Consider the following 8,732-nt stretch of genomic DNA (forward strand, 5'->3'; position numbering starts at 1 on the left):
GTTGAAAAAAAGTGATAAAAACTCATAGCATAGCATGTCAATAAAGGTGATAAAAAAGGAAAAGCCTTAACCAGGAATCGATCCAGGGGTTAGTGTCTGCAGCACATTTTTCACCAGTGCTCTTTGCAGCATTGCTAACCACTGATCCAACATAACACTGAAGAGCAGTGACAAAAATGTCAATTTACCATGTTGAAAAAAAGTGATTAAAAAGTCATAGCATAGTTTCTCGGAAAGAGTGATAAAAATGTAATAGTATACTATGTATAAAAAGTGATATTATAGTATGTCGAAAAAAGTCATAGTATGTCGAAAAAAAGTCATAGTATATTATGTCGGAAAAAAGTGGGAAAAAGTCATAGTATAGTATGTCGGAAAATGTCATATTATAGTATGTCGAAAAGTGTTAAAAAGTCAGTGTATAGTATATAGAAAAAAGTCATAGTATAGTATGTTTAAAAGGGCATACAAATAGTATTTAAAAAAAAGTGATAAAAAAGTCATGGTATAGCATGTCAAAAAAAGTGATAAAAAAGGTCATAGTATAGTACGATGAAAAAAGTAATAGTATAGCATGTCGAAAAAAGTGATAAAAAAGGTCATAGTATAGTACGATGAAAAAAGTAATAGTATAGCATGTCGAAAAAAGTGATAAAAAGTCATAGTACAGTATGTTGAAAAAAGTGTTAAAAAAGGTCATAGTATAGTACGATGAAAAAAGTAATAGTATAGCATGTCGGAAAAAGTGATAAAAAGTCAGAGTATAGTATGTCGAAAAAAGTGATAAAAAGTCATAGAATAGTATGTTGAAAAAAATTGATAAAAAGTCATAGTATGGCATGTTGAAAAAAGTGATGAAAAGTGTAGTATAGTATATTGAAAATAGTCATAGTATAGTATGTCAAAAAAAGTAATAAAAATTCATAGTATAGTATGTTGAAAAAAAGTGATAAAAACTCATAGCATAGCATGTCAATAAAGGTGATAAAAAAGTCATAGTATAGTATGTTGGAAAAAAAGTCATAGTATTGCATGTTGAAAAAAGTGCTAAAAAAAATCATAGTATAGTGTGTCAAAGAAAGTTTAGAAGAACATACAAACTCCACCCAAAAAGGAAAAGCCTTAACCAGGAATCGATCCAGGGGTTAGTGTCTGCCGCACATTTTTCACCAGTGCTCTTTGCAGCATTGCTAACCACTGATCCAACATAACACTGAAGAGCAGTGACAAAAATGTCAATTTACCATGTTGAACCATCACCTTATCGTGGTGGAGAGGTTTGTGTGTCTCTGTGAACCTGAGGGCTGTGTTGTCTGGAGCTTTGTGCTCCTGGTAGGGTCTCCCAAGGCAAAGTGGTCTCAGGTGAGGGGCCAGACAAAGAATGGTTCAAAAACCCCAATGAAGAAGCAAGGTAGAGATGGAGTGACCCTGCCCGGAGGAAGCCGGGGCCCCGCCTGAGCCAGGCCCAGACGGGCGGGCTCGCCGGCGAGCGCCTGGTGGCCGGGTTTGCCACGGAGCCCGCCGGGCACAGCCCGAACAAGCTACGTGGCTCCCATCTCTCCAGCCCATGGGCCCACCACCTGTGGGAGGAACCGTTGGGGTCGGGTGCGATGCCACATGGGTGGCAGTGAAGGTCAGGGGCGCGACGGACCAGACCCGGGCGGCAGACGCTGGCTCTGGGGGCGTGGAACGTCCACCTCTGTGGGGAAGGAGCCGGAACTGGTGCGGGAGGTGGAGCGCTACCGTTAGATCTGGTGGGGCTTACCTCACGCACAGTCTCGGTTCTGGAACCATACTCCTGGATAGGGGTTGGACTCTTTTTCTTCTCGGAGTTGCCCAGGGTGTGAGGCGCCGGGCGGGTGTGGGGATACTCACAAGCCCCCGGCTGAGCGCCGCTGTGTTGGAGTTTACCCCGTGGACGAGAGGGTCGCCTCCCCACGCCTGCGGGTTGTGGGGGAAAACTCTGACTGTTGTTTGTGCATATGCACCAAACAGGAGTTCGGAGTATTCGGCCTTCTTGAGACCTTGACTGGAGTCCTGCATGGGGCTCCAGTGGGGGACTCCATTGTTCTGCTGGGGGACTTCAACGCACACGTGGGCAATGATGGAGACACCTGGAGAGGCGTGATTGGGAGGAACGGCCTCCCTGATCTAAAACCAGAGTGGTTGTTTGTTGTTGGACTTCTGTGCTAGTCATGGATTGTCTATAACGAACACCATGTTCGAACATAGGGATGCTCATAAGTGTACCTGGTACCAGAGCACCCTAGGCCAAGGTCAATGATCGATTTCATAATCGTTTCATCTGATCTGAGGCCGTATGTTTTGGACACTTTCGGGTGAAGAGAGGGGCAGAGCTGTCAACCGATCACCATCTGGTGGTGAGTTGGGTCAGGGGTGGGGAAGACTCTGGACAGACCTGGTAAGCCCAAACGTGTAGTGCGGGTAAATTGGGAACGTCTGGAGGAGGCCCCTGTCCGACAGACTTTCAACTCACACCTCCGCGGAGCTTTTCGTGCATCCCTGTGGAGGCTGGGGCATTGAACCCGAGTGGACAATGTTCAAAGTTTCCATTGCTGAAGCTGCGGCGAGGAGCTGTGGTCTTAGGATCTTAGGTGCCTCAAGGGGCGGTAACCCACGAACACCGTGGTGGACACCAGTGGTCAGGGAAGCCGTCCGACTGAAGAAGGAGTCCTTCCGGGATATGTTATCTCGGAGGACTCGGAGGCAGTTGCAGGGTACCGGGGCCCGAAGGGCTGCAGCCTCTGCCGTGAAAGAGGCAAAGCAGCGGGTGTGGGAGAAGTTTGAGAAGACATGGAGAAGGACTTTCGGTCGGCACCAAAGTGTTTCTGGAAAACTGTTCGCCACCTCAGGAGGGGGAAGGGGAACCATCCAAGCTGTGTACAGTAAGGATGGGACACTGTTGACCTCCACTGAGGAGGTAATAGGGCGGTGGAGGGAGCACTTTGAGGAACTCCTGAATCCGACTAATCGCCCTCTATGTTAGAGGCAGAGCTGGAGGATAACGGGGATTGTCGCCGATTTCCCAGGCGGAAGTCACTGATGTAGTCAAACAACTACACAGTGGCAAAGCCCCGGGATTGATGAGATCCGTCCAGAAATGCTCAAGGCTCTGGGTGTGGAGGGGCTGTCCTGGTTGACACGCCTCTTCAACATTGCGTGGAAGTCTGGGACGGTGCCAAAGGAGTGGCAGACTGGGGTGGTGGTTCCTCTTTTTAAAAAGGGGACCAGAGGGTGTGTGCCAATTATAGGGGTATCACACTTCTCAGCCTCCCTGGTAAAGTCTACTCCAAGGTGCTGGAAAGGAGGGTTTGGCCGATAGTCGAACCTCGGGTTGAGGAGGAACAATGCGGATTCCGTCCTGGTCGTGGAACAACGGACCAGCTCTTCACTCTCAAGGATCCTGGAGGGAGCCTGGGAGTATGCCCAACCGGGTCTACATGTGTTTTGTGGATTTGGAGAAGGCGTATGACCGGGTCCCCGGGAGATACTGTGGGAGGTGCTGCGGGAGTATGGGGTGAGGGGGTCTCTACCAGGGCCATCCAATCTCTGTATGACCAAAGTGAGAGCTGTGTCCGGGTTCTCGTAGTAAGTCGGACTCGTTTCAGGTGAGGGTTGGCCTCCGCCAGGGCTGCGCTTTGTCACCAATCCTGTTTGTAATATTTACAGTATGGACAGGATATCGAGGCGTAGTCGGGGTGGGGAGGGGTTGCAGTTTGGTGGGCTGGGGATCTCATCGCTGCTCTTTGCAGATGATGTGGTCCTGATGGCATCATCGGCCTGCGACCTTCAGCACTCACTGGATCGGTTCGCAACCGAGTGTGAAGCGGTTGGGATGAGGATCAGCACCTCTAAATCGGAGGCCATGGTTCTCAGCAGGAAACCGATGGAATGCCTTCTCCAGGTAGGGAATGAGTCCTTACCCCAAGTGAAGGAGTTCAAGTACCTTGGGGTTTTGTTCGCGAGTGAGGGACAATGGAGCGGGAGATTGGTCGGAGAATCGGCGCAGCGGGTGCGGTATTGCATTCAATCTATCGCACCGCTGTGGACGAAAAGAGAGCTGAGCCAGAAGGCAAAGCTCTCGATCTACCGGGTCAGTTTTCGCCCTACCCTCACCTATGGTCATGAAGGCTGGGTCATGACCGAAAGAACGAGATCCAGGGTACAAGCGGCGAAATGGGTTTCCTCAGGAGGGTGGCTGGCGCCTCCCTTAGAGATAGGGTGAGAAGCTCAGTCATCCGTGAGGAGCTCGGAGAGAGCCGCTGCTCCTTTGCGTCGAAAGGAGCCAGTTGAGGTGGTTCGGGCATCTGGTAAGGATGCCCCTGGGCGCCCCCCTAGGGAGGTGTTCCAGGCACGTCCAGCTGGGAGGAGGCCTCGGGAAGACCCAGGACTAGGTGGAGGGATTATATCTCCAACCTGGCCTGGGAACGCCTCGATCCCCAGTCGGAGCTGGTTAATGTTGCTCGGGAAAGGGAAGTTTGGGGTCCCCTGCTGGAGCTGCTCCCCCCGCGACCCGACACCGGATAAGCGGACGAAGATGGATGGATGGATGGATGGAAAAAAAGTGATTAAAAAGTCATAGCATAGTTTCTCGGAAAGAGTGATACAAATTTAATAGTATACTATGTATAAAAAGTGATATTATAGTATGTTGAAAAAAGTCATAGTATGTCGAAAAAAAGTCATAGTATATTATGTCGGAAAAAAGTGGGAAAAAGTCATAGTATAGTATGTCGGAAAATGTCATATTATAGTATGTCGAAAAGTGTTAAAAAGTCAGTGTATAGTATATAGAAAAAAGTCATAGTATAGTATGTTTAAAAGGGCATACAAATAGTATTTAAAAAAAAGTGATAAAAAAGTCATGGTATAGCATGTCAAAAAAAGTGATAAAAAAGGTCATAGTATAGTACGATGAAAAAAGTAATAGTATAGCATGTCGAAAAAAGTGATAAAAAAGGTCATAGTATAGTACGATGAAAAAAGTAATAGTATAGCATGTCGAAAAAAGTGATAAAAAGTCATAGTATAGTATGTTGAAAAAAGTGTTAAAAAAGGTCATAGTATAGTACGATGAAAAAAGTAATAGTATAGCATGTCGAAAAAAGTGATAAAAAGTCAGAGTATAGTATGTCGAAAACAGCCATAGTATAGCATGTCGTAAAAAAGTAATAAAAGGTCATAGTATAGCATGTCAAAAAAAAGTGATAAAAAGTCATAGTATAGTATGTTAAAAAAGTGATGAAAAGTCATAGTATAGTATGTTGAAAAAAAGGCGGAAAAAAGTCATTGTGTAATATAGAGAAAAAAGTCATAGCATAGTATGTTTAAAAGGTCATATAAAAGTAAATACAGTATTTAAAAAAACTGATAAAAAAGTCATGGTATGGCATGTCAAAAAAGTGATAAAAAGTCATAGTATAGAATGTCGAAAAGAAGTCATAGTATAGCATGTTGTAAAAAAGTGATAAAAAGTCATCGTATAGTATGTCGAAAAAAAGTCATAGTATAGCGTGTTGAAAAAAAGGGATAAAAAGGGATAAAACAGTAATGGGATCGTATGTCAAAAATAGTCATAATGTAGTTTGTCAAAAAAAGTCATAGACAAACACATTATAAATGCAGAAAACCCTGAAAGAAGCACTAAACTTAAACAGTGATAACACAAAAACTGTAAAAGATCAAAGCTGAATCATTTTCTAACAGCTGAATATTTTTAAAATAGTTTAAAGTTTGAATGACTTCTGTAGGTGAAAGTATGTGGGAGGAGTAGCATTTAGAAGTGGAAAAAGCCTGAAGCAGATATATAGATTGCTTCGTTGACTTTCAATGTAGAAAGAAAAAAACTATAACTGGTGGAGAAAAGTTGAATACAAGCACAGATGTCCTTAAAGAGCTGAAAATTTTGATATTTGAAGGGTTTTTGTAGCTGAAAGTATGCAGAAGTAGTAGGCAGCCAAATACCGTACGGATGAATCGGATAACAATACTCTGAATGCTGCTGGTTTCAGCTGTTCCTCCAGAGATGTCAACCATTAGCTATCTTACTATCAGTGATGCAAGAGAGTGAAAGTCAATCTCAATTTCCCTGACACACAACCACCTGGGAGCTGCGTGTGCTGATTACAGTGAGATGAGGAGAGAAAAACACACACACACAGTGATTGGTAGGCTAATCAATATCTGCAACAGACCATTTCATCATTTCAGCAACAAGCTTACGTACTGTCAAAGGTGGGAGAGTGTGTGTGTGTGTGTGTGTGTGTGTGTGTGTGTGTGTGTGTGTGTGTGTGTGCATGTCACAGGCTGTTCCTGTTCCTTGCAGGTGTCCTGGGATATAACGAATTAGTCGCTATTTTCATTAACCACAGTCTCCTCCCTGTCCTCCATCAGGATGCAAATCAGTAGCTCTGCACTTTGTTAGATGTAGCGTGTAAATTTACCAGGAAAACGATCACTTCACAATAATCGTCATCATCTCTGTAACGCTTGATGTGTCTATTGAGAGTTAGGAGAGAATAAAGTAATTAAAGATAGATGTAAACACTGGGAAATATCAAGCTGAATGTCCACTGAATCAGTTGCTGCTAAGTTTCTCTCATACACCACCTGTTGCTCTTCTGTCAGTTTGTTTTCCCACAACCCAGAGATCCTTGAGGCGACACTTTGTTTGTTAGTCAATTTCCGCTGATAAAGTTACATTTAGAGGATGACTGAAGGCTAAACAGCCAGTGATAATGCCAAACAGATGGATCATAGGTGGTGATTTTAGTTTGAAATTAATAAACACACCATGTATTATCTGTAGCAGTTTACGTTTTAGAGTGCCATCTCCATCAACATCTGTCATATTTGTTAGCATTTACTACAGTGAATAGTAATTTCAGGGTGTAACAATGCCTTAACTATCACTTCCTTGCTGTTGTTTTCACTCACCATCAGTATCTATCTATCTATCTATCTATCTATCTATCTATCTATCTATCTATCTATCTATCTATCTATCTATCCACTTTAACATTTTGATGAACCCTCTGAGCCATGTATCCTGCTAGCAGCTCTGCTCAGCATTGCTCTATACTAAATGCTAAAGTCAGCATGCTAACATTATCACAATAACACTGCTAACATGCTTATGTTTAGCAGGTATAATATTTACCATGTTCACCATTTTAGCGTGTTAGTATGTGAATTAATTAGCACTAAACACAAAGTTGAGGCTGGTGAGAATGCCATTTTGGACGTGTGTGGTCTTACCCAACAAACTCAAACTTTTACCTGATGTATTACAATGTATAATGTATGTATGATCAATGTATTTAGTAAATTACATGGCAATAGTTTTTGAGATATATTACCAAAATCCAAAAATTTATTTACAGTAAATGTATTAAATCGTAATTTTTTTTTTCTATCAAGATTTAGGCAGTTTCAGCTGTGTAGTGGAGAGCTCCAGTGTACAGAGTACATACTAAGCTAATTCCAAGGCTGCAGGCTCCAAACTGTGGGATGTCAGGCATCTGCTAAATAGATCTGTGGTATCTTTCACTTCAAGTCTACTACAGGGGATTGTGTGGTGTGTGTGTGTGTGTGTGTGTGTGTGTGTGTGTGTGTGTGTGTGTGTGTGTGTGTGTGTGTGTGTGTCACTTTAGGAAATATTTTAAAAAGCGAATTGAATACTACTTTGTGGTTTCAAACTGTGACAGCTTTGCCTGCTTTTGGCAGAAAGATCGCCTGTGTGTCTATCATCATGCCAATGTCTTTTAAAAATTGAAAGTTTTCACACTGTGAAACACATTTTTAATATTGTATGGTAAGACACGTCAAAAATGCATACGCAATATGAATATTGCAAATCTACAACCCGGAACTACATTTTCCTTGGACCAGCGAGGGGGTATTACTGTATCGTTTTAAGGTATTATAACAGCTTACCTTGCAGAATCTGATGCACTTCTATGTATTCAGTCTGTTCTTCCTCTTGAGGCAGTCCATAGTTCTTCATTTGTGGTTTTCGTTAGTCACATGATGTATATTTTCCTTCTCGTACCATGTATTTCTATTGCTCCATGACAGATTTATAGAGGCAGGATGCCAGACAGCTTTTAAAATAACTCAGACGTAAGAGCCTTGCAGCAAAAACTTTTGACTGTCCTGCTTTGTCCTGTGATTGACAATCTGATTGATTACACACACACACACACACACACACACACACACACACACACACACACACACACACACACACACACACACACATTATGTTGTGCTAAAAATCCCAAATGCCAGTGGCCATATTGTCTCTCAGTTTCAGTCCCCTGCTGGATTACTGCTTCATTAAAGAGAGCGTTGGTTGCCATGGAAACATCTACCAGAAAGTTTAAACTGGTGATGTACTCATCTCTTGACATTGTCGGTACATCGTCAATGCAAATTGTAGCCTCCTACAGGTAGCAATGACACTGTTCTCCATGATGCTTGTTTTCATGTTTCTCATGTGTACTCATATGAACTGCATATTTCAGTGCTTTTACTAATCATAATAATTAAATCATAATACTTTTTTTTAAACGACAGTGGTCACAACTGAAGCCACATGTGCCAAACTCTAACTACAGTCTGCATTACCAACAGTCACCTGAACTAAACAGTTCAAATCTCCTACAAAACTCATTCCAAGCAACACAACTCTTCACACACGTCTCAGAACA

Source organism: Perca flavescens, chromosome 1 (genome assembly GCF_004354835.1).
Source record: "Perca flavescens isolate YP-PL-M2 chromosome 1, PFLA_1.0, whole genome shotgun sequence".
In the NCBI taxonomy this organism is placed as follows: Eukaryota; Metazoa; Chordata; class Actinopteri; order Perciformes; family Percidae; genus Perca; species Perca flavescens.